At 47.9% G+C, this 24,129-nt stretch overlaps 1 long non-coding RNA gene across 2 annotated transcripts in view; it reads left to right on the top strand.

The window, feature by feature from the left end:
- Window positions 1-2,134: 2,134 nt before the first annotated feature.
- LOC137424491 (uncharacterized) overlaps window positions 2,135-24,129 on the top strand; it is a 119,326-nt gene continuing 97,331 nt past the window's right edge. The window contains exon 1 of one of the 2 annotated variants that reach the window (XR_013622954.1): window positions 2,135-2,228. This is a non-coding gene — a long non-coding RNA (uncharacterized LOC137424491). Of the gene's footprint in view, window positions 2,229-2,990; window positions 3,053-24,129 lie in introns of those variants that run through there. The other variant, XR_013622953.1, reaches the window with a different exon arrangement.

The following is a 24,129-nucleotide window of genomic DNA, read 5'->3' as shown; positions in this document are numbered from 1 at the left end:
ACAATCCCATGGCACTTGTCACCCTCCCCACGTTGAATATCACTCAAAAGATTTGACAATAAACACATATCCCAATTTAGCATTACTATTCTTACTAAAATTAAATCAACTTGTCTCACACACTCTGTTGGTCCACAACAATTTTATCTAATCTTGTCCACAACCTTAAGACACACAGGACCACGTCCACAACAAATTTAGAAGTGAAATAAAATTCGTATACACTTTGTCTCATATAATTTACAATCTTCATACAATAACAGGTGACCCACTATCAACAGATACCACACCACACAGAAACTTTTGGCAATGCAACAACCAAAACTCATAAGACAACAATAACACATCCAATTTACCTTAATGGCTCATTCAGCAGCTCATTGTGTCTTTGTCTATCTCTTCTTGCATCTGCACTGTTCACCACAATTCCAATTAATCTTTCAAGCCACAACATATACCCAGAGTATATGTAACAACCACTCAATCAAACTAGATACATGCAGATGTTACTTACTCGATTTTAATCCAGCAACACATACCGATTTCCCAAAAGCTCACAGGGCAGTTCCAATCTTATACAAGTCATGCCTGTACATGTAAATACAAGCGTTACGCCTCGGTCCCCCGTCGGGGAAGTGATGCGAGTTGACAAAGTGGAAGACGCAGAAAACATGCTATGATATGGTATTTGGCTCACAAGGTTCAGACATACATGGAGGCGGCCATCTTGGATTTCGACGTGGCGACCCAATTTTCAATGGCGTTGTTCCTTATGCCTAGCTACACCCACACACCAGATTAGAAGTTGGTACTTCGCTTATTTTTCAAGGTATTCCACTCACAAGGTTCAGATATACATGGCGGCGGCCATCTTTGATTTTGACGTGGCGACCCAATTTTCAATAGGGTTCTTCCTTATGCCTAGATACACCCACACACAAGATTAGAAGTTGGTACTTCGCTTATTTTTCAAGATATTTTGCTCACAAGGTTCAGACATATATATGGTGGCGGCCATCTTGGATTTTGACGTGGCGACCCAATTTTCAATAGCGTTCTTACTTGTGCCTAGATACAACCAGACACCAGATTAGAAGTTGGTACTTCGCTTATTTTTCAAGATATTCAGCTCACAAGTTTCAGACATATATATGGTGGCGGCCATCTTGGATTTTGACGTGGCGACCCAATTTTCAATAGCTTTCTTACTTGTGCCTAGATACAACCACACACCAGATTAGAAGTTGGTACTTCGCTTATTTTTCAAGATATTCAGCTCACAAGGTTCAGACATATATGTGGTGGCGGCCATCTTGGATTTGACGTGGCGACACAATTTTCAATAGCTTTCTTCCTTATGCCTAGATACACGCACACACCAGATTAGAAGTTGGTACTTTGCTTATTTTTTGAAGATATTCTGCTCACAATGTTCAGACATACATGGCATCAGACATACATGGCGGCGGCCATCTTGGATTTTGACGTGGATTGCATCCACACACCAAATTCGAATGCGGTGGGTGGTTGGGTAGGCAGGTGAGTGGTTGGGTGGTTGGGTGGGTGGTTGATGGGTGGGTGGTTGGGTGGGTGGTTGATGGGTGGGTGGTTGGGTAGGCAGGTGAGTGGTTGGGTGGGTGGTTGGGTGGTTGGGTGGTTGGGTGGTCGGGTGAGTGGTTGGGTGGTTGGGTGGGTGGGTGGTTGGGTGGGTGGTTGGTTGGGTGGGTGGTTGGGTGGTTGGTTGGGTGGGTGGGTGGGTGGGTGGGTGGTTGGGTGGGTGGGTGGGTGGGTGGTTGTTAGGGTTAGGGTTGTTGTTGTTGTTTATTTTGTCGTTTCCACACTATCTTTTTAAAAGTGTAGACAATTGTTTGCCGGTATTCTGGGCAAAATCTCTGCTTGTATTTAATTGTTTAATCTGTTCAGCCTGCAGTTGTTGGAAGATCTTACTTGTGGATGCAGCACTTACATAATGGCCCAAAATGGCTTCCTCCTGCACAATATTTTTTTGTGTTATGTGGTATGGTGATTTTGGTTTTATCTGAACATGAGTTTCTTTTTTTAGCGAAATGCAAAAAGAGAGAGGGAGTGTTCGAGAGGGAAGTGTTTGAGAAGAAGCTGAAACACGCCAGAAAGAGGAAGCTAAAAAGAGAAAGAAACTTTTGCAGTCAATTATGACGACCGACAACGAAGATTTGGGCCTCGTTCGTCGGCGCAAACAAAGAATACAGGTACAGTATGTTACGTTAACCTGCATATATAGCTAGTAACATTACGACTACCTAAACATACTGATGGCATTATAATTTAACTTGACACAAACATGAGATTATATTTAGTTTAGAGATGTCTAAATTATCAAATACTCGTAGTTCTAAATGGATAATGAAAACACGTTCAGGGTTCATTTGACAAAACCATTTGAATTGCATCTATTACAACGAAGTTTGCCTCATTTGATTGTTTGGTTTTTGTAATCAATAATCGCAATTTAGTTGTTGTTATTTCCTACGAAAAGGTCACATTTGACGTCTTTGCCTGAAGCAAATTCAACATTTTGACGCAAAACAAGTTTTGCTGCATTCGTTTTGTAAAAGCAAAGCAAACATCAGAAAATTATTTATATACTTGTCAGGATCATGGGCGTTCTTGTTTGAAGAAATTATCTACATTTTTGCTTCATAAATGTTTAATCCAACAAAGATGACAAACGTAGAAAGAAGATATTTACTTGTCTACAAAGAAGATTAAAATGCATGTTTTGGATATTTAACATTTGTTTCAAGCGTGGTTCAGGGGACTGTCAAACTGGAATTCCATTGACAGAAAGGAGCATCATAAGTCATTGCAATGCCTCGTTGTAGAAAACATTTATGTTCAACCCTTCCCTCCAGCAACTTGCGAAAGGTATTTGATGAGGTACCACGTAGGAGGTTATTTGCTAGGGTGAGGACTTGTGTGGGTCTGGTAGAGTAGGTAACTACATTGGAAACTGGAAATGTGATAGGAAGCAAAGAGGGCAGCTGTTGGTGGGAGAATGTCTGGCTGGGAGCATGTAAGTTGTGACATTGTGACTCGGGGTCATTGCCTAAGGGTAAAGAAGATGAGATTTTGACTTGGGGGGGGGGGGGGGGGATAAAAATCTGATACTTCCAGTGGGACAGAGTGAGAGTATGGGATTCTTCTTTTTTGAAAGACATGTTCCAGTGGATCAATTACCCTTTTTTTGTCCAGAGCTGCAGATTGAAGCTGTAGCAGCCTGTCTCTTAGATCTTTGATTTACTTTTCCATACATGGTGGTAGTCAGGTTCACTATGTCAATAAATTATATTTCGTTCAAAATCATGGTAGATTAGCAAACCTATACATTTTTGGAAAGGTTATAGCATAAGGAATCTGAAAATCAATGTTTACATTTGCGGTGTTTACATTTGCGGATTTTCAAAATGGCCGCCATAAAAATACATATTGTTACGGACACGACTTTGATGTTATGGTGGGCCGAGCGGAATGGCCGCCGTGTTCGCACAAGTTACCCGATTCTACTCGAACCTTGGCCGAGTCGCGCTACGCTAAATCAATTGAGGAAAGGACACAACGGCTGGGTTTAAAATGACACGACACCAGGGGTACGGTTCTCAAGACCTCCGGAGGAGGTTATAATATTGCGGAAGGTTAGATTACAGGGATGAGAGAGACATCATAGAAAGATAGGCACTTAATTACGGTCTTATAGTAGCCCCGACAGACGACAGATAAACAGGACAAAGACTGACTCACACGGGGATTGATGGCAAGGAAAGCGGGTAGTCGATGGCTCAAGGTGCACTCTTGGCTCAGGGACAGAATCGACCCGGTCCGGTCCAGAGATGCGGGGAGGTCGCTCAGCGCTCGGAGGTCGCGACTTGTCTTTCCAAGCTGGGGGCGCATCTGACCTCACGTCCGGTAAGTGGCTGCGCATATCCGGCGGGGAGTGACACGCCCTCGGCTCGTTAGCTCCGCCCCAGATGGAATCGGCCCGCCGCTTCTCACTGGCTGCGGGGGGTTACCGGGCTCCGCCCCTGACGAGGAGCTGACAGCCAGCCCCTTCGTGGTAACCCCGTGGAGCGCATGGGCAATGGCGGCTAACCACGCCGGAGTGAGGACGCACACTCCCCGCGCCGCGCCGCCCCCAATCTCCTCTGTTGTTGTAGTTGTTGTTGTTGTTGTTGTTGTTTCATGGGGAAGATGGGAGGAGGTATGGGGAGGTCCTAAACTCACTACTGGTGCCATACAATCACATTCTGGTGCAACGAAGAGTCAGAATTAATGGAAACGAGTCCTTAACTGACATAGACTAAGAATAACTAGCAAGATGTCCGAAAGTTGTCTACGTGAGATGCGGTGGACCTGGGCACGACATTTAATGGGGGAAAAAGGGGAAGGTCGGTTCTACAGAGTGTTATTTACAGGCAATGGGACTAGGGAATGGGGGATTGGGGATAGTTGGGGAGTATTGGGGAAATAGGGGAATATTTACAAGCGGATATGGAGGCCAAATTCCATATCCGCAACATTGCACCCTTCTCTACCCTCGGGGCGTCCCGACCCGATAAATTTTTACCTATTTTAGTGTGGCACTCAGATGTAGTTCCCTCTACTATTAACTCTACCCTGAGTGCGACAGTTTTACAGATATTCACAAATGAGTAAATATGTCCCCCTGCGACGTTGCACCCTTCTCCTCACAGAAACACACCCACAGGATAACCGAATCGCGGAAAGAATTCGCAAACTAAACATACAGCCGGTAGGGAGCATTATTTACAAGACTACGCTGCTATTTACACTACGATCCAGTACCTGTTTTTGGAGGAACACATGCAGATGTTATGCATAGAGAGAGCACGCATGCCAGCATCGATACACCAACCCACGAGTGCTCTGTGGCCTTACGGCCTTTAATAATGTGCAGAGCACCCCTTCCAAGCACCAAAAGCACCACCCCATAACACAGTTAGCACCATCCGGTGCACCAATAAAGTGTTTATAAATCACCGGTGGTGTCGCAGCCGGCCGATGTTCTGCCGCTGGTCTTGCCTTCATGTGGTGCACTTGGCCTTCTTACTTCTTTAAAAATAAAGAAAGGCGCCAACCGCGTCCATTTCTTTATTGTGGCCGTCAGGGGCCAACTAAAAGTGGTTCACCTGTATGGCATAGGTGCCACGTTGACCCATAGGTCCATCCACGGGTGGTGCTTGGCCGCAAAAGAACTGCGGTCCATTGTGGGTGGCCACCAAAATTGCGGTCCATATGGTGTATCGATCCAGGCAGCAAGCAGCGAAAGTGCAGGCCCACAACTGCGGAGCCAGCACCTCTCTCTCCTCTCTCTCTGCCCCAAAGCCAGATCCTCAGAGGTGGGAGACAAAAGAAGCAGACAAGTGAGTAAGGTGGTAAGGGCGCAAAAGTGCACGCAATGTAAGGTAATGCACACTGGGGGCACATGGGAACCAGGTGAGACAGGTACGTTCCTACCGTACGCCCCCCCCCCCCCACCAGGTAACCTACATGGCCCCTCCCTTACCCCTTACTGTATCCACAATACACAACACTACCCATAAACATCTACTTTACAAATCAACAAACATCCCTACTGTCTTCCCTGTTCCTCCCATATACCAAATTCGTCTTCTCTCCCTCCTAACCAATCAAATTTGCCATTTTCAACTCTCATCAAAATTTGCCATCTCCAACTGAACATCAACATTTGCCATTACCAATTCATCATCAGTCCCTCCTAAGGAGGGAGAGATGGAATCACCCCAATGTCTCATCCACGTCGTGATGCGTCTCACCAATCCACACAGCAATTCTCATTTCCTGCACACAGAACAAAGAAAACACAGGTGTGGAGTCATCATCATCACCACAGGTAAGTGGCTGCGTATGGTGCGACAGGTTCATCAATCCTAACTATTTCCTAAATGACTTTAACAACTTTACATTACCCGGGGTCTTTCTCCTGCCAAACCATTGGCCCTCTTACACTATGGGTTCTAAAAACCAATGCCCATTGACCAAACTGTGGTGCTTTTCAATTTGGGGTCTCACTCCCCCGATTCATCTCCCGGTGCCCTCGCACAATTTCTGGGCTGTGACGTGTACCTCTCCCAGCGGGTCTACCCACCTGCACACCTCCACCACTGCAGTTGCCTCCGAGCTTACCTGCTCCTCACCCTATCCTAACTACCTGGGGAAGGCCCTCTGGCGCTCTCCCCACTCGGTGCCCTCTCTGGCACTGGGCTACCCGGGTCCGTCCTCCGGATCCTCGGGCCCCATCCACAACTCTACCGGCTCCCAGAGCCCACCTGCGGCCTCACCTGGCCGACATCCTCACAGTGGAGGAGTGCCCAACCAACTACACACACTAACAGGCTACACGCCCAGCCATTTTCACAACACTAATGCACCCATCCACAACACCATTCTGCAACCGCACCACAAATGCCAATATCCAACCACAATTTACCTATACCCTCTACCTAACACTTACACTACCCGCCCCGGGTACTCGTGAAAGGGGTCCACTCTTCCCCCATCCACACCTTCGCACCATGCACACCACTCCGTACCACTTACTCCAACTCTCTCCACACACCTGTACGTGCACACCTGTGCTCTCACACCTGGTGCCACCTGCACCCTTCTCTCCCCAAGCGCATTCGTGCTGATCCACACACTCACTACTCACACACTGCTCCACACACCTGTCCAGTTCTCACACACACGGCATCATCTCAGCTAACTACTCCCTTCTGAAACTTGCGCTTCCCAGTCGTCCCTTTAAACTATTGCGCTCCCACGTCATTATCATCCATACTAATCTACCTGCGTCCCCACTACAGGTATCAGTCACTATCTAACCTTAACGTCACCTAATGTCATCTTCGCTAGATCCCTACAATATAACCTAACCCACCCGGGCTAGTTTTCACTGCCATACACCCCGTAAGCTATTGCTCCATTGCCCCCACATGGGAAGGGTGGCAGGGATGCCACCCTTACCCACCAGGCCCATCGCTCACTACCAATCCCCCAGTCCTCTGGCACTAATAAGCCCCCCTTATTCAGAGGTACTGGGTCCCGCCTCGGCATCTAAAGCCGAGGCAATCCACGGGGGCGCCTGCTCGCCGGTGTAAGGTCTTATCCGGTCGGCGTGGACGATCCGAGGGAGGGCTCGTGGCCCCATTTTGATCTTAATGACCACGTCACAGATTTGCGACAGGACGACTCCTGGGCCTTGCCAGGGGGAGGTGAGTTTTGGGCACCTTCCCTTCCGTCTCCGGGGATTAAAGAACCAAATCTTCATCCCCGGAGCGTATTGACTCCCCTGGCTCCGGTCGTCGTACCTGCGCTTCATCTTTCCCCCCGCCAGATGGAGTTGGCGGCGGGCGAAGGCATGGACTAGCTCCATGCCTTCCTCTAGGTGACGTGCGTACCCCTCCCTCGGCGGGTTAACCACTGTGTCTGGCACGGGACCGCATAGCAAGTCGGCGGGAGCGCGTAACTCCCGCCCATACATAAGCAACGCTGGACTGCATGCGGTGGCCCCGTGCTGGCTGGTTCGGTAGGCCATGAGCAAATAAGGGAGATGTTCGTCCCAGTCATCCTGACGGGTGGCGGTGAACAGTGCCAGTTGTTGGATTAGAGTTCGGTTGAATCTTTCCACCATCCCGTCAGATTGAGGTCTTAAAGACGTTGTTCTGGTTTTCCGAATTGACAGGAGACTGCACACATCTTTTAGCAATTTGCTCTCAAAATTTCGTCCCTGGTCGGTGTGCAACTCCTGTGGAATCCCATGCCGGCACACAAATCCTTCCACGAAGGCCTGCGCTACCACCCCTGCTTCTTGGTTGGGGAGGGCGTAGGCCTCCGGCCACTTGGTGAAGTAGTCCATCACAACGAGGATGTACTTATTACCTAGGCGGGTGCGGGGTAGTGGGCCTAGGATATCCATGGCCACCCGCTCTAGGGGGGCCCCCACCTGGTGTAATTGAAGGGGGGCCCTCATCCTCCGTGCTGGTCCCTTTTTGGCAGTACAGGCGTCGCATCTCCGACACCAGTCCTGTATGTCGCGCCCCATATTCACCCAATAAAACCTCCGGCGTACCCGCGATGTCGTCTTTGTCCTGCCCAAATGGCCGCCGGGGCGGGTACCATGCACCTGTTGCAATATATCGGTCTTAAATTTGTTTGGGACTACCACCAGCCAGGAAGTTCTATCAGAGGGAACCTCCACCCACTTGCGATACAAGATGTTATCCTTCAATTCCAGGGTTTTCCACTGAGCCCAATATGCCTTTGTTTGCGCCCCGAGGGGGGTGACCTCTTCCCCATTAGGTCTTTGCCCCAATTTGACCCAATTGAACACTGGCCCCAGGACCGGATCCTCCTGCTGGGCCGTGCTCCATGCCAAAGTTCCGAATTCCTCATCTGCGGTTAGTGGCAAAATTGGCCCTCTCACCCGGGTTGCCCGGACAACGAGGGTCGGGTCCGAATCGCCCAATTGTTCCCTCTCCTCGTGTCTCGCACAAAATTTTCAGTTTTCCCCCAGACAAGGACGCCGAGAGAGTGCGTCCGCATTACCATGGGCCTTCCCGGCCCTATGGGCCACATCAAAATCGTACTGCTGCAACTTTTCCAACCACCTTGCAATTTGGCCCTCCGGTTCCTTGAACCGAAGGAGCCATTGCAAGGAGGAATGGTCAGTTCTAACCAAAAATTTCCGCCCGTACAAGTACGGGTGGAAATGGTTCATGGCAGCCAGCATAGCCAATAACTCTTTGCGAGTGACGCAATAATTTCTCTCGGGCCTACTTAAGGCCCGACTATAATAACCAATCACTCTCTCCACGCCCTCCTGTGTCTGAGACAAAACTGCGCCCAATCCTTCCTGGCTCGCATCCGTGTCCAGGGTAAATGCCCCGTTACTAGTGGGGTAAGCTAGAAGGGGTGCGGATGTTAGACACCCCTTCAATTTTTGGAAGGCCTCGTGGCACTCCCGCGTCCAATTAAATCGCGTCCCCTTCTCCGTAAGCCGGTGGAGGGGACGGGCCAACTCTGCAAATTTCGCCACAAAGCGCCGGTAGTAGGAGCAGAGTCCCAAAAATCCCCGCACCTCCTTGATGGTACGTGGTGCGGGCCACTCCTCTACCGCTTTAATTTTGTCTGGGTCCGTTTTTACCCCCTCGCGGCCGATCACGTGACCTAGATAGGCCACCTCTCTTGCAAACAAAGTGCACTTACTCGGGTTCAGCTTCAACCCTGCCTGTCTGAGGCACCCGAACACCTGGTCCAAATTAGCTACTGCCTGGGGGAACGTTTGGGCATGTACCAGGACGTCATCCAGGTACACCAGGCATGATTGCCATGGCATGCCGCCCAGTACATGCTCCATCAATCTTTCAAAGGTGGCGGGGGCGTTACACAAACCAAACGGCATCACAGTAAACTGATACAGTCCCTTACCTGTGGAAAATGCCGTTTTCTCCTTCCCTGCCTTATCCATCTCCACCTGCCAATACCCACTCTTGAGGTCCAAAGTCGAGAACCAATTTGAGCCCGCAACGGCATCGAGGGTGTCATCAATTCTCGGCAGGGGATATGAGTCCTTGAGTGTCACGTTGTTTAGCTGGCGATAGTCCACGCAGAACCGCGTGGTCCCATCCTTCTTTTTGACCAGCACAACAGGTGACATCCAAGGACTTCCCGAGGGCTCGATCACGCCTGCGTCGAGCATTTTTTCAACCTGCTCGTCAGCTTCCGCCCTCTTGCTCCAAGGGAGCCGTCGGGCGGCCTGACGAATAGGCCGGGCCTCACCGGTGTGGATCTGATGTTTCACCAGGCCCGTACGTCCAATATCCTCGGTGGACAGGGAGAAGAGGTCCAAATGGGACCCAACCAGTTTGTGTAAGGCCTCCCTCTGGGTACCTCCCAACTCTACGCTACTACGATTTACCATCTCGCAAATGGGATCGGGCCAATTCCTACTTGTTATTGAAGGCTCCCCCCGGGGTCGGCTCGGCTGGACGTTCTCGCCCCTCACTGTCGCGACTTCCTCAACTGGGGTGCAGCCAGCTACCCTCGTGCCCCTTACTATAGTGCGTGGTTCTGTACTCATATTTATTACTCGGACGGCCACTACCGGTCCGTCCGTTTTTACAAGGGTGCGGCCCACGATTAAACCCGGTATGGACTGCGCTGCCACCGGTTCGACCAGGCCGCAGGACTCCTGCCATGTTGGGCGAGCTGCCCACCGGGCCGGCACTATCGCCTCGGCCCTTGGGGGGATGGTCACGGCCTCGGAAGCCTCCAGCTCCGCTCTCTCGGCCGTGCTCACTCCCCCTAACGGCAGCTATTCTACTCCCACCTGCAGGATCCCCCGGCACAAGTCGATTTTACAACCGCTGGCAGTCAACAAATCCAACCCTATTAAACATGGGTCGCACACCTCCGCCACCCAAACATCTATCTCCCTCCTTACCGACCCTAACTTGAGGGTCACAGAACCACGCCCTATGATCGGGGCCGTTACCCCGGTAGCAAGTTGCAAACTATAATTTTGCAGGCGCTGGATCTTATCCCAGCCACCTGCGCTCGAATCAAGGACCACAGGGCTGATGATCGTGGCGCTAGCTCCTGTGTCCACTACGGCGTCTACCCCCACGCCGGCAATTTTGCATCTAATTGTCAGGCTACCGGTTCCAATTTGGCCACAATAAATGACCTGTCGCGTCAATGAGGGCTCTCCTCCATCCTCTTCTGCCGAACACCGCCCTACGTGCCTGACACCTTCTAGTTTCCCGGGGTCTGGCGGGGGGGTGTCTGGGGTCGGCTAACCCGCTCCCCCCTGGGCGGAGTTGAGGACCTCAACCGCCGGGGATCATCCCGGCGCGTGGCTCGACAGTGTCGCGCCAGGTGACCCAGACGGTTGCAAGTATAGCACCTCACCTGATAAGGTGCTTGCCTCCGGAATTCCAAATTTCCCCCCCTGTAGGTCCGAATTGGATTACCCGCTCGTGGTCCACCGCGGGCCACCTCCGGGGCCGCCTGCCATGGTCCAGGTCCTGCCAGGCGCTGGTCCACCAGCCTCCGGACCATGCCCGCCAGGTCAGGACTCACGTCGGGGGCGGGCCCCCTAAGGGGTCCGCCCTCCATCGGGGGTCCCACCTGGCGGACCGCCATTGCGAGACGCTCACCCCCCCCGGGCCAGGGGCCTCGCTGCTTCCCAACGGGCCGCAGCGTCAGCCGCATGGCTCAGAGTCTGCGGGCGCCACATGGCGAGCTGTTGCCGGAGCTCAATGTCCGGGAGGGCCTGGATAAAATGGTCCAGCGCCAGGCTTTCCCGGGAATCCGCTGCCATGCTAGCATGTGCGATCCCCACTGCGCGGCGAATGTCGTGGGCAAGTTCCCCGATGGCTTCCTGGGGCTTGCGTTTTCGCAGCGCGAGCTGAGCTTTAACAAGCTCGCTCTGCTGTTCAATGCCGAATCGATTAATTAGGGCGTCGCGGAGGGCTGGCAGGGTGAGAGCACCCGCTGGTAATGCCGTCAGCACCTCCGCCGCCGCGCCGCGCAATGCGGCCACCAGGTGTACTCCACCTTCGTCCTCACCCCAACCGTTGCCCTTACACACACAGTCGAACTGCGCCAGGTACGCGTGTAGATCACTCTTGCCGTCATACGGCGCGAGTGGGAACTTGTGGGACCACCTCGTATGCGAGTCGTTGCCCGCCTGCCGGACCCCGTGCGTCGCCCCTTGCGGGGTCAGCGCGGGGCCGAACCGGCCGGGCCCCCACAGTACATTACCCCCAAGGGGCTCTCGTGCCTCCCCGGTCCCTCCAACAACTACCCCTGTTGGTGTCGATGCATGGGTCACACCTCCGCAACCCGCTACCCATTCCATACCACCACAACCTTGCTCACCCACACCTCGCACCTCTCGTTCCATACCCTCCGGACCAGCCATACACCTCACTCTTGGCCTCTCACGAACATCCGGGTCTATCTCGACCCCCAAAGCTTATTAAATCACCTGGCGCATCATACGCACGACCATATTGGTCACCACTTACACCGGGTCCTCTTTCTCTTCGCTTCTCCTCCATCACCTGCGAATCCCTCATCCGGTTAATGAGCACATCATCACGATCCGAACACAGACTTTGGACCAATTCTTTTACCTCCTCTTTTATCTCTTTCTTATCCTCTCTCCGTCGCTTCTTAATTTCGCTCACCCCTTCTTCCACTTCTTCTAATTTCTGCTTCACCTCCTTCATCTCCTCGTGCGCCCCTTTAAGTTCTTCCTCTAATTCCACTTTATTTTTTTCTATGTGCTCCCGCACCTCCCGCTCTTTAACCTCCATCACCTCTACCACCTTGTTCATTTTCCTCGTCAAGTCCTCATGTACCGTCTGACACTCTTTTTTAATTACCCCTACGTCCTTTTTCATCTCCTTCTGCGTCGATTTTAACCCCTCTATTACCGCTGTGTTCTTCTTTACCTGTTCCCCCAACTCCTTTTGTCCCACTGTCAGTTGTTCTACTCCCAGCGTCAACTCCTCTATACCACCTTGCAATTTTGCAGTCCCCTTTCTCACCTCCTTCTCCATGCGCTCCTTACAGTGCCTCACCTCCTCGCGCACTCCTCCGACCTCCTCACTCACACCTCTTCTGATCTCCTCTCCCATCACTTGCATCTCCTGCCCAGATGCCACCCTCATCTGCTCCATTTCCTCCCTGTGAGCATCCAGTTTGGTTTCTACCCCCATTCTGACCCCCTCTATCTGCTGCCCGATTTGTTTAACTTCCCTTTCCGCTTGGTCCCTCATGTCCCTCAATTTGCCTTCCATACTATTTTCTAACCCCTCTAACCCCTTTTTCATCCCTTCCATTTGATTCTCTTGAGCGGCCATTCTGTTTTCTACCCCCGTTAACCCCTCCTGTATTTCCCCTAATCTATTGTCTAATCCCTCTATTCTACTCCCTAACCCCCCGATCTGGGCCCCCATCCTTTGTTCTAACCGTTGGCTATTGGCCCCCATGTCCTCCCTCATTTTCTCGCTATTGGACCCCATGTCCTCCCTCAATTTCTCGCTATTCTGGGCCATAAGGGCCTTCATTTGTATAAAAAAAAGGTCCAAATTTACCAGCGGCGCTACTACGGTCGCGGGCGTGGGCGCCGTGACCAGCGAGGCGCCATTTTGCGCGCCCGCAACGTCGGGCGCAACGACGCTATTTTGTGCGTCTGCTACCCTCACTGCTTCGCTCTCCTTATGTCCCTCAATTTGGTCCTGGATCGACCCTGCCTCACTCTCCTCTACCGGACCCCAGTCGACTTGGTCTGCCATAGCGCGACTTTCAAAATTCGGGTTTTTATATTTTGTAAAACACAATCAAATTTCGCCGTTATAATTTCGAGCGCGTAAAACGCGCTCCGGATCGAATCTCACTCCTCGACACCAATTGTTACCCTAATGGTACAATTGGTGTTCCAAAATTTGGGCTAAATGAATTTAGTCCCAGGTCCGAATCCGACACTCCTGACACCAATTGTTACGGACACGACTTTGATGTTATGGTGGGCCGAGCGGAATGGCCGCCGTGTTCGCACAAGTTACCCGATTCTACTCGAACCTTGGCCGAGTCGCGCTACGCTAAATCAATTGAGGAAAGGACACAACGGCTGGGTTTAAAATGACACGACACCAGGGGTACGGTTCTCAAGACCTCCGGAGGAGGTTATAATATTGCGGAAGGTTAGATTACAGGGATGAGAGAGACATCATAGAAAGATAGGCACTTAATTACGGTCTTATAGTAGCCCCGACAGACGACAGATAAACAGGACAAAGACTGACTCACACGGGGATTGATGGCAAGGAAAGCGGGTAGTCGATGGCTCAAGGTGCACTCTTGGCTCAGGGACAGAATCGACCCGGTCCGGTCCAGAGATGCGGGGAGGTCGCTCAGCGCTCGGAGGTCGCGACTTGTCTTTCCAAGCTGGGGGCGCATCTGACCTCACGTCCGGTAAGTGGCTGCGCATATCCGGCGGGGAGTGACACGCCCTCGGCTCGTTAGCTCCGCCCCAGATGGAATCGGCCCGCCGCTTCTCACTGGCTGCGGGGGGTTACCGGGCTCCGCCCCTGACGAGGAGCTGACAGCCAGCCCCTTCGTGGTAACCCCGTGGAGCGCATGGGCAATGGCGGCTAACCACGCCGGAGTGAGGACGCACACTCCCCGCGCCGCGCCGCCCCCAATCTCCTCTGTTGTTGTAGTTGTTGTTGTTGTTGTTGTTGTTGTTGTTTCATGGGGAAGATGGGAGGAGGTATGGGGAGGTCCTAAACTCACTACTGGTGCCATACAATCACATTCTGGTGCAACGAAGAGTCAGAATTAATGGAAACGAGTCCTTAACTGACATAGACTAAGAATAACTAGCAAGATGTCCGAAAGTTGTCTACGTGAGATGCGGTGGACCTGGGCACGACATTTAATGGGGGAAAAAGGGGGTGGTCGGTTCTACAGAGTGTTATTTACAGGCAATGGGACTAGGGAATGGGGGATTGGGGATAGTTGGGGAGTATTGGGGAAATAGGGGAATATTTACAAGCGGATATGGAGGCCAAATTCCATATCCGCAAGCCTGTCTCTTAGATCTTTGATTTACTTTTCCATACATGGTGGTAGTCAGGTTCACTATGTCAATAAATTATATTTCGTTCAAAATCATGGTAGATTAGCAAACCTATACATTTTTGGAAAGGTTATAGCATAAGGAATCTGAAAATCAATGTTTACATTTGCGGTGTTTACATTTGCGGATTTTCAAAATGGCCGCCATAAAAATACATATTTTGTTCTATTTCTACCTCTAATTACCCTAAAAACCTTTTAAAATATACTAAACCTATATTTTCAGGGACAAGGAATCCAATGAAAGTATCAAATTAGTGCTATGGGGAATGGTAAGACACGAATCAAAGGTTTTGAATTGCAAAACACTGTCTTTATATTCGCGATAAGTTGCATAATCAAATACATGTTATCATTTTGTACAGGCAGTTAATAACATCAAAATGTGTCACAATAATTCAAAATTGGTGTGAGGAATTCAAAATAACATCAAAATGTGTCACAATAATAATGTAAAATAAATATATTAACGGAATTTTTTTTGTATCAATGGCTGCTCCCTGGATGCATATTTCCTGAAAAAAGAAAGAACTGTTACAGTCAGAAGTCTGATTATGTCACCAATGGATTCCTTGTACCTGAAAACATAGGCTTAGTATATTTTAAAACGTTTTTAGGGTAATTAGAGGCAGAAATAGAGCAAAATATGTGTTTTTATGGCGGCCATTTTGAAAATCCGCAAATGTAAACATTGATTTTCAGATTTTCCATGTAATAACGTTTCCAAAAATGTATAGGTTTGCTAATCTACCATGATTTTGAACGAAAAAACATAGTGAACCTGACTATGGGGTCAAGCGCAAATTTTGTGGAGGTTTATCTAAGAAAGTAGAGAAGTCAATGATGTCGACCAATAAATATGTAGGCCTAGGTCCTAAATTGAGGGCAAAATCACTTCCATCATTGCCTCATAAACACCAGGTTCAAGAGAGAGATCTTGAGACTGATTGAAAACAAAGAGCAAGCCGTTGTTTCTGATCACAAAGATAATTTGGCACCATTTAAGGAGCGCCCCCTGAATCTAAATACAGATAACTTGTAAAGAAAGGCTGTGTGACAGACAATGTCAAAGGCTTGAGATGTCAAGGGAGCCGATCTCCCTTTTGAGATTTATTGCTGCTATCCATTCTTGGGCTCAAAGAAGCAACATTTCCGTGGTAGAATATAAAGGGTCAAAGACAAAGCAATGATCAGATTTCAGATCATTGTAGAAGAAATAATGCCCGAGGTATACAGCAATGATAGATCCCATCACTTTGCCTGCAATGCAACCAGTCTACAGTTGAGTAGATCACATTGTGAACCCTTCATTTGAATTGTTGACATTTGGAATGTTCCATGATGAAGGGTGGAAATTTTATGAGAATGACACGGAGAAGAAAGAGGAGAGGATTGAGATGAAGCACAGTTCTTGAGGATAATAGTACCAACGTCACTGGAACAGTTGCAGTGTCAGTGTCAATATTTACGATGAACTTCTCAATTTGCAATGTATGAACTTCACAAGCTCATGCTGTGTATTAGTGGGGAAAAGGGTGGGTATCAGAATGATGTGATTGGGTACCTCGCAATTTCAGTAAAGACAGTGATAAGATGTTCAGCTCTTTCCAAAGTATATCGTGCTCAACATCATTCCATTCTATATGGGGCAAAGTGTAGAAGAGGATTTTGTAACAGTCAGATTTGACCAGATGCCACCAGGTTTTGGAGGAGGATGAGACACTGCAAAGGTTTGAGCTGAAGTGAGCTTGAAGTTGGCCTCTAGCTCTTCAAACTACGAACACACACTGGTTGAAGGATAGGTAAAGGGACCTTAGGGTTCGCATCAGTTGGATTTGACTTCCAGTTGAAAACACAAGCTGCTTTTTGTGATTACCTCACCCCCATAACGATGTTGAATTCGACCATTGGAGGCATGATGCGATGAACTGATGAAGTAAACGAATGTTGAGGGAGGAATTACATTGGTGTCAGGCCGTGGCGTATTGGTAAAAATGATGTGGGTAAACTATACGAATGTCATTTGAGGCGGGAAAGCAGCCAAACTTGATGGCTAAGCTGTTGAGGCACGTCTACAGGCCGCAAGGTCAAGGTGCTCAGAGCAGAGGGAGGGTGGAGAGCGGGCCTCACCCTTCCAATCTTTTGGAGATGGACTTCCAACTCTTGTACTTGCATTTTCTGCCAATTCATGGTGATTTTCTTGGTGACTGGCTCTAAAGTGAGTGGAGACTGTCCAGAAATAACGAAAATTGTTTATACCATTCACTTATTTTAGGGCATCTCCTACTCCCAGCTGCAGTCTGTGGTTGAGGCAGTGCCAAAAATAATGTTCGGGTACATCTGCTGAAGCCGGGCTGCAACTCCAAATTTTCTTCCCCACATTACACTTGCCCCATCACATGCGAAGGCAAGGAAGTTATCTTGTATGAAGTTCTGCCTCAGTCCCCACTTGTGCAGGCAGCTCAGCACATGCTGCTTGCGATGATGTATACTGATGGGCATTGCAGCTCAACTAAGTATAGAAAAAGCACTGTTGGAATCGATTATGACGGAACTCTGATAGACGACCATCGCTGATTTTTATATTAAGTGTGGTTGTTTCATCTTTTAATATTTTAAGCATATCATTTTGTACACATTTGTATAGGTAGGCATTTTTTCCTGTGCCATCCCTACATATGGAGTACTACCGTACTCCATAATACACTGATTTTCACCTGGTTTGTAACTACGTGTTGGACAATTTTGTTTGCTCCTTTTTTTTTTTGGAAGTGTGGTCAAATATGTTAGTTGCAGTGTATCTGGAGTGCAAAGTGATTCCCATGTCAAGATTATTTTGTTGCATAAGTTGAATCGGATCATTGTAGTCAGAGTATCGCCGATTCATCTTGGCAAATATGTACGCTGTGAGAAATACAGTAGTTTTCTCAAGATCAGCTTCAACTTGTTTCTTCAGCCTCTCTTCCAGTGGCTTGTCTTCACTTACAGTGACTGGTCTTGACTCTTGGTAAGAGGATGGGTGTGTGACAATGACGAATTGATTAGATTTTGGTGAAGACCTGGATACGATAATTTTTACGTGATTCTTCACCATTCAGAGAGGGCCAAAAACTATATACAGCGAGTATCAAAAAGGTAATCCGAATTCAAGGGGTTAATATGCAAAGGTTGTTCGTTTGACAATTTACATGTGTTTACCAATTACGAGGGCATGCCCGTACTATATATATATCTAAAATTATATCCCCCCCCCCCCTCTATTTACATGAAATGGTTTGGTCCATTCGCAAAGCCAAAGCGGACGGCTTGCGAGTACGGTGACAATCCCCCCCTCTATTTACATGAAATGGTTTGGTCCAAAGCGAACGGCTTGCGAGTACGGTGACAATCCCCCCCCCCCCCTCTATTTACATGGAATGGTTTGGTCCAAAGCGAACGGCTTGCGAGTACGGTGACAATCCCCCCCCCCCCTCTATTTACATGGAATGGTTTGGTCCAAAGCGAACGGCTTGCGAGTACAGTGACAATCCCCCCCCCCTCTATTTACATGCAATGGTTTGGTCCAAAGCGAACGGCTTGCGGAGTTTGGTAAAGAAATCGCCATAGCTCGGTAACTACTTGTCCGATTAATTTAAAACCTTGAAAAGGCACATCCTCGGGTCCCCAGCAATATACCTGGCAAGTTTCAAGTATATCGGACCGGTAGTTGTCGAGAAACAGCGGTCGCATACAGACACACACACACACACAGAGATTACTGGAATTATAGATAGATGAGGAGATCCTCAGCTTTCCATTGATGCCTTCCATGCATCATTGCTGTCACACATGACCGAGTACATGTTCATTGAAAATGACAAGTTAAAATCGCATTTTTACAAGTTTGGCTAATCGGTGCAAGACAGTTTGAAATGGACGCATTACTTGTCTACTGCCAAGTTGATTATTATTAAGCTGGTCTGGTAATCGTTGGTTGCATCATCCTTTGCTTAAGATGGGTATCTAAGATGGGCCTACAGTGTATGGGTTTAGAGACAGTCTGAGTCATTGAAAAGATGGTTCAACTTACGACTGAACAGCGAACCTTCGTGGTTACAACCTTTCACCAAACTGGAAGTTTGCAGCGAACTCGTGATGCGTTCAGGGAACGTTTCCCAGAACGGGAGCCTCCAGCAGCCAAAACCATCTGGGCGAATGTTAGAAAATACCAAGAGCATGGCACTAGCTTCAACTAGGCGGCCGGCCAGCAAGCCTAAAAAAAACTTAGCCTGGCATTTTTTGTTAGAAGCTGGCAACCATGCCAATTATCTTCAGAATACCTTTCTGAATAACATAGGGGTGGATGCCACGTTCAAATTTGCATATTTCAGACATAATGGTCAGTTTTGACCATATATGGTCAAAATGACTATTTTTGACTTTAATACGCATTTAATCTACATTTCATCGGCTTTCAGAAAAAAATAAGTATATAAGCCATAGCCTTGTTAGGTCGAATACAATTGCTGTCTGTAGGTTTGGAATTACATGATAAAACATAGGAATTTCAAGGACAAAATGTCGTTTTTCTCGATTTAAATTTTTACAGTTGAATGCATCTATTTCAGGGTAGATATGAACTGTCCACAGCATACAACGGAAATATTCGTTAATACTAGCCTACATTACACAATTTACTCAATAAAACAAGCTTTCTTCATCTTTATAGATTCACATTAAATAGAAAGCAGTCCTACCGAAAATGGCAAGCGCCCTGGTGTGAAGCCGGTGAAAGTGTTGAAGCGGCAGCGAAATACAGATGTACTACATTTCACCTTCTGTCTATTTTGTCAAGACGACAAGGTAGAACCTCTGTGAATCGGCTCATCTGCTGGCAAAGCTCGAATTTCTGATGTTTTTGGGATAAGAAGAAAATTAGGAGACACTGATTCGGCCCTCCTTCTAGAAAGTTTGAGCGATATTTCAGAAACGCAGTGGGAGTCAAACAGTATCCATTGGCACAAAACTTGTTGCGGTAACTTTACTTCTCAGGATCGCTTGAATCGACTGAGAAAGAAACAGGGTTCCCAATTAACAACATGTGAGGTCGGCGAAACATCCGGCGAGACATCCTCACGAACAAGTCGCAGATCCCATCAGAAGTATTCCGATCGGTGCATGTTTTGTCAAAATGCAGATCGACGGAAAATGCACAATGTGGCGATGATGTCCCTCTCCGACAAAATTCTGACAATGGCAAAAATTGACTTAACAATGAGAGTCAGATTAGCCAATGTAGTAGATTTAGTGGCAGCTGAGGGGAAATACCACTTAAAATGCTTGGTGGAGTTTGAGCAAAGAATGTACAAAGCACAGAAAGATGTCACAACACAGAGAGAAAATTACAAAGGTTTAGACAAAATCTGCATGGACCTACAAAACTGGCTATCGTTGGGTCATGTCTATGACATGGGGATGCTTGGAACAAATACCAGCGAATTTGTAAAAGCACGAATGCAACGCCGCCATCTTGATTTTTTCAAGACAACAAACTTTCTACGATGACGTAAGCCAACGTATTGGTTCCAAGGGTAGTTTCGTGCGTCCTCTAAATGTCCAATCATCCCTTCCAATGTATCCCAGCGATCAGTCGGATTTTGTCATTGCAAAGACCCTTGCAGTATCAAGCGCTTCATCGGAATCTGAATCTGAAGTACAAATGTACCCCCACAAAATGACGGCGACTTACAGGAGCTCATCCACACTGCCCTGAAATTGAGATCCGAGTTGGAAAACATCCCCGGTCACACGTCTGCATGGAGAGGGATTGACCAGCAGCATGTTGAGATGATAATTCCAGAAAATCTCTTTATGTTTCTGAGTGTTTTGTTGGGAGGAACACCAGTACTTGAAACAAACGACGACGACATTAGCCATGATAAGTCATCAAAAAGAACAGTGTGGAACTTGGCCCAGGACATTGTGTATGCCGTTTCGAAAAACAGGAAGCTTACGCCGAAACATGTGGGACTGGGTCCGTCCCTCCATCAGGCGACGCGTTCAGAGGCACTGGTTAATCTGTTTCACTCTGCTGGCCACACGATTGGAATGGACACCATTAGACGTATCGACACATCAATCGCCGGCAATATTCTGAGATGGTTTGAGGAGAATGGCAACATATATATACCGAATGGAATAACGCCCTTTGTTCCCGGAATGTTGATTCTCGCATCCTGAGGCAATATTGATGTACTGGAAGACACGTTGGATGGCAAAAATACATTTCATTGTACTCAGATGATGTTATGGCAGCGAGGTCCTGGTGAGATTGTTAGATGATGCAAGTCCGGAAATTGGCAGAGACAAAGCCCTAAAGCAGGAAACGGTAGCCAAACCTCATCAACTCGACAAAGCCACTACACAATCAGGTAGTAGACCTTCCCCACGTTTTGACAACAGAACCCGTATAGAGGAAGACACATGGTTTGACGAGAGCGCAGAAAGAACCAATGCTGGCTTGAAGAACCAAGCTTGGCTGTTAGCTCGTTTGAACGCAAGTGGATCAATTCCGTCATGCCGGGCCTTCAACGAAGCCGTTTGTACAGATGATCTGCCCCTCACAACAGCTGGAATGATGCCTATCCTACAGGCTCCAGCTGATGAGAACAACACTATGACAACCGTTATGAACAAATACAAAGCTATATCCAGACATCTTGGTCAGACAGACATGATTATTGTTGTAGATCAGCCCCTCTACAGTAGGGCCAGAGAGTTAATCTGGGCATGCCCACAACGTTTCAAAGATGTCACAGTTTTACTTGATGATCTACACATCCTGTTCAACTTTCTGAAGACCATCGGGCAACATCTTGAGAGTTCAGGACTGGCTGACATCTGGGTCGAATCGGGCTTATTCGCACGAAACAGCACTGAAGCAATGTTGGATGGCAAAGCTTATTATTGAGCGGTACGGTGCCACACTCTGGTCTACGAAGCCTTATTCAGGATTCGTTAGCAGATATTCCTGGACTGGCTTCACTCTACAAACCGACAACTCCATCTTGACATTGAAGTTGAAAAACTGGTGGATGCTTTCAACGATGAAGGAAGTAGCAGTCCAAGCCAGCTTGCAGAATTCGTACTCCAACTGACCAATGCGATGGAACAAGAAAACACCCATAAACTTTTTGCTGAATTCAAACACGAATTTGAAGACTATCCCAATTTCCTGCTTTGGTCATACATGGATATGGTATAAATCCTTCTTGACTTCATAAGAGCCAATAGGGAGGGAAACTGGCAGCTTTCCTCCCTATTGGTATATAGAGGTCACTGGTTGCGACACATGTTCGTCGTTTGCGGGTGTCGGGAAGAGGGCCACATGGAAGGTCTATGTTGAACATCCACACCTGCTCGAAGGACTTGGTCGAGATAGGGGCTTTAAACAGACGGAAGACTTTGTTTGTCGCTTGTACAATGTGCCAGACCCATCTGGTGGCGTGAATAAGGGCAGGCATGATGTATTTTCCAAAGGAAAGAAATCTCTGGAAATGCTTCCACAACCAGAAGACTCGTTCCAACTACACTGGGAACGGTCCAACTACCAAGCCAAGATTTGGCTGCAAGCAAGCGTTCCAGTTGCCATAGCCGAGGATCCATCTGTTTGTGGTGGATGATCAACAGGTCCGACTGGGTTGACTATTGTGTGGACTCGAATCCCATCAATCCCAAAGGCCTGTATCGAGATCATCTCCTGTGGATGTCAAACAAAATGCCGCCGGGCTAACTGCAAGTGCTATGTATCGAGACAGGTGTGCACTCCAGCATGTGGCTGTAATGCAGAGAACTGTTGCAATCCGTCCGATCAAACCATGGACTGAATAACCATAAACATTCATGGACTGTGACATAGAAATACAATTTTGAGACGTGTGTTTCTATGCGAACAGATTCGTCTATAAGAACTATGCTATTCATGAACAAAGTTCGCTAGTAGAAGTTGCATCCACTGCATCAATCAATATTTCATTTATATGGATATGAATACATGTGAATATCGTATATCAATATAAATGAAGAACTCTAAAAGGACTGAATGGAATTATTTTCATTGTATTGTTGGTTGATTCACAATATCAATTGGGAAACCGATTTTGTACCCACATTGATTGAGCATTACACCTTGTGATTTGGGATATCAAATCCATTTCGGGGTCAATTTCATTGCCAGTTAAGAATAGTTTAATTAGAAATAGAAGATTATGTATGTCATCAAACAATTTGGATGATCAAGTTTAATAAATCATTCAAGTTTGGCAAAACGGTGTCTTTATTTTTTCGTTCCAGGCCTGTTTTTACAATTTAGAGAAAAAGGTGTTTTTGTGTCGAGAATCTGTTATATTAGTAATTCAATATAATTTCAAGGATTTATAAGGCGACCAAACTTTTATAAACTACTCTACATCCTTAAATGATAGTTTTGGAAAGCCCTTGTCTTATAGATGAAAATAAAGCAGTATTTGAAAAATGGTAAGTTGGCTCACCAGTGGTCAGTTTTGACCAGTATGTCCGAAAACATTTGATGTTGAGCTTGGCATCCACCCCTATGTTGTCGAGCAAGGTCTTGTGAACACATGCAGCATGGATGCCAACTTCTAACAAAAAATACCTATGGCACTTTTTTAAAGCACTTTTTTTCCGGTTGCCCGGCTGCCTAAACCGCAACAAGGAGAATTCTGGTAGGAGGCACACTGGGCGATCGGAAATGAACATTGCAGCAGTAAGGCAGCAAGTTTTGGAGCATCCTAGGGATACCAGCGCAAGACGAAATGGGATGGGATTGCCTTCGGCAACATTCAACCGAATCACAAGACTGGACCTCCACCAACATCCATATCAGATTCACATCCGGCATCAACTTACGCCAGGGGATTTTGCCAGGAGGCTGGTGCTTGCCAGATGGTTGATAGCACGTTGCGAAGCAGATGTCAATTTCCTGCAATATCTCGTTATCGGCGACGAAGCTGCTTTCGCCATGGACGGCAAGGTCAATACCCATAATGTTCTTGAATATGCACCGACAGGACAACCCCCGGAGTTTAATTTTGACACCAACATGAATCGACAAATGTGGACTGTTTGGTTGGGACTTTGTGGAAGTGGTCAGGTGATCGGACCATTTTTCTTTCAAAGGAATGTCAATGGTAACAGGTATCTGCAGATGATCAATGATGAAGTTTTACTGCAGCTGGAGGAGACCTTTGAGCGACAGGTTCGTGGTGTCTTCAGATATCTCTGGTGGGCCCAAGACGGCACCCCAGCACATTGCCTTATCGCTGTCCGAGATCGACTGATGGAACTCTTTGGAGACCGAGTCATCACCCTCAACCATGCAGTGGAATGGCCGCCAAGATCACC

The sequence above is a fragment of the Myxine glutinosa genome, chromosome 4 (genome assembly GCF_964187855.1).
Source record: "Myxine glutinosa chromosome 4, kmMyxGlut1.1, whole genome shotgun sequence".
Lineage (NCBI taxonomy): Eukaryota > Metazoa > Chordata > Myxini > Myxiniformes > Myxinidae > Myxine > Myxine glutinosa.
This window is presented reverse-complemented; position numbering and strand designations above follow the sequence as displayed.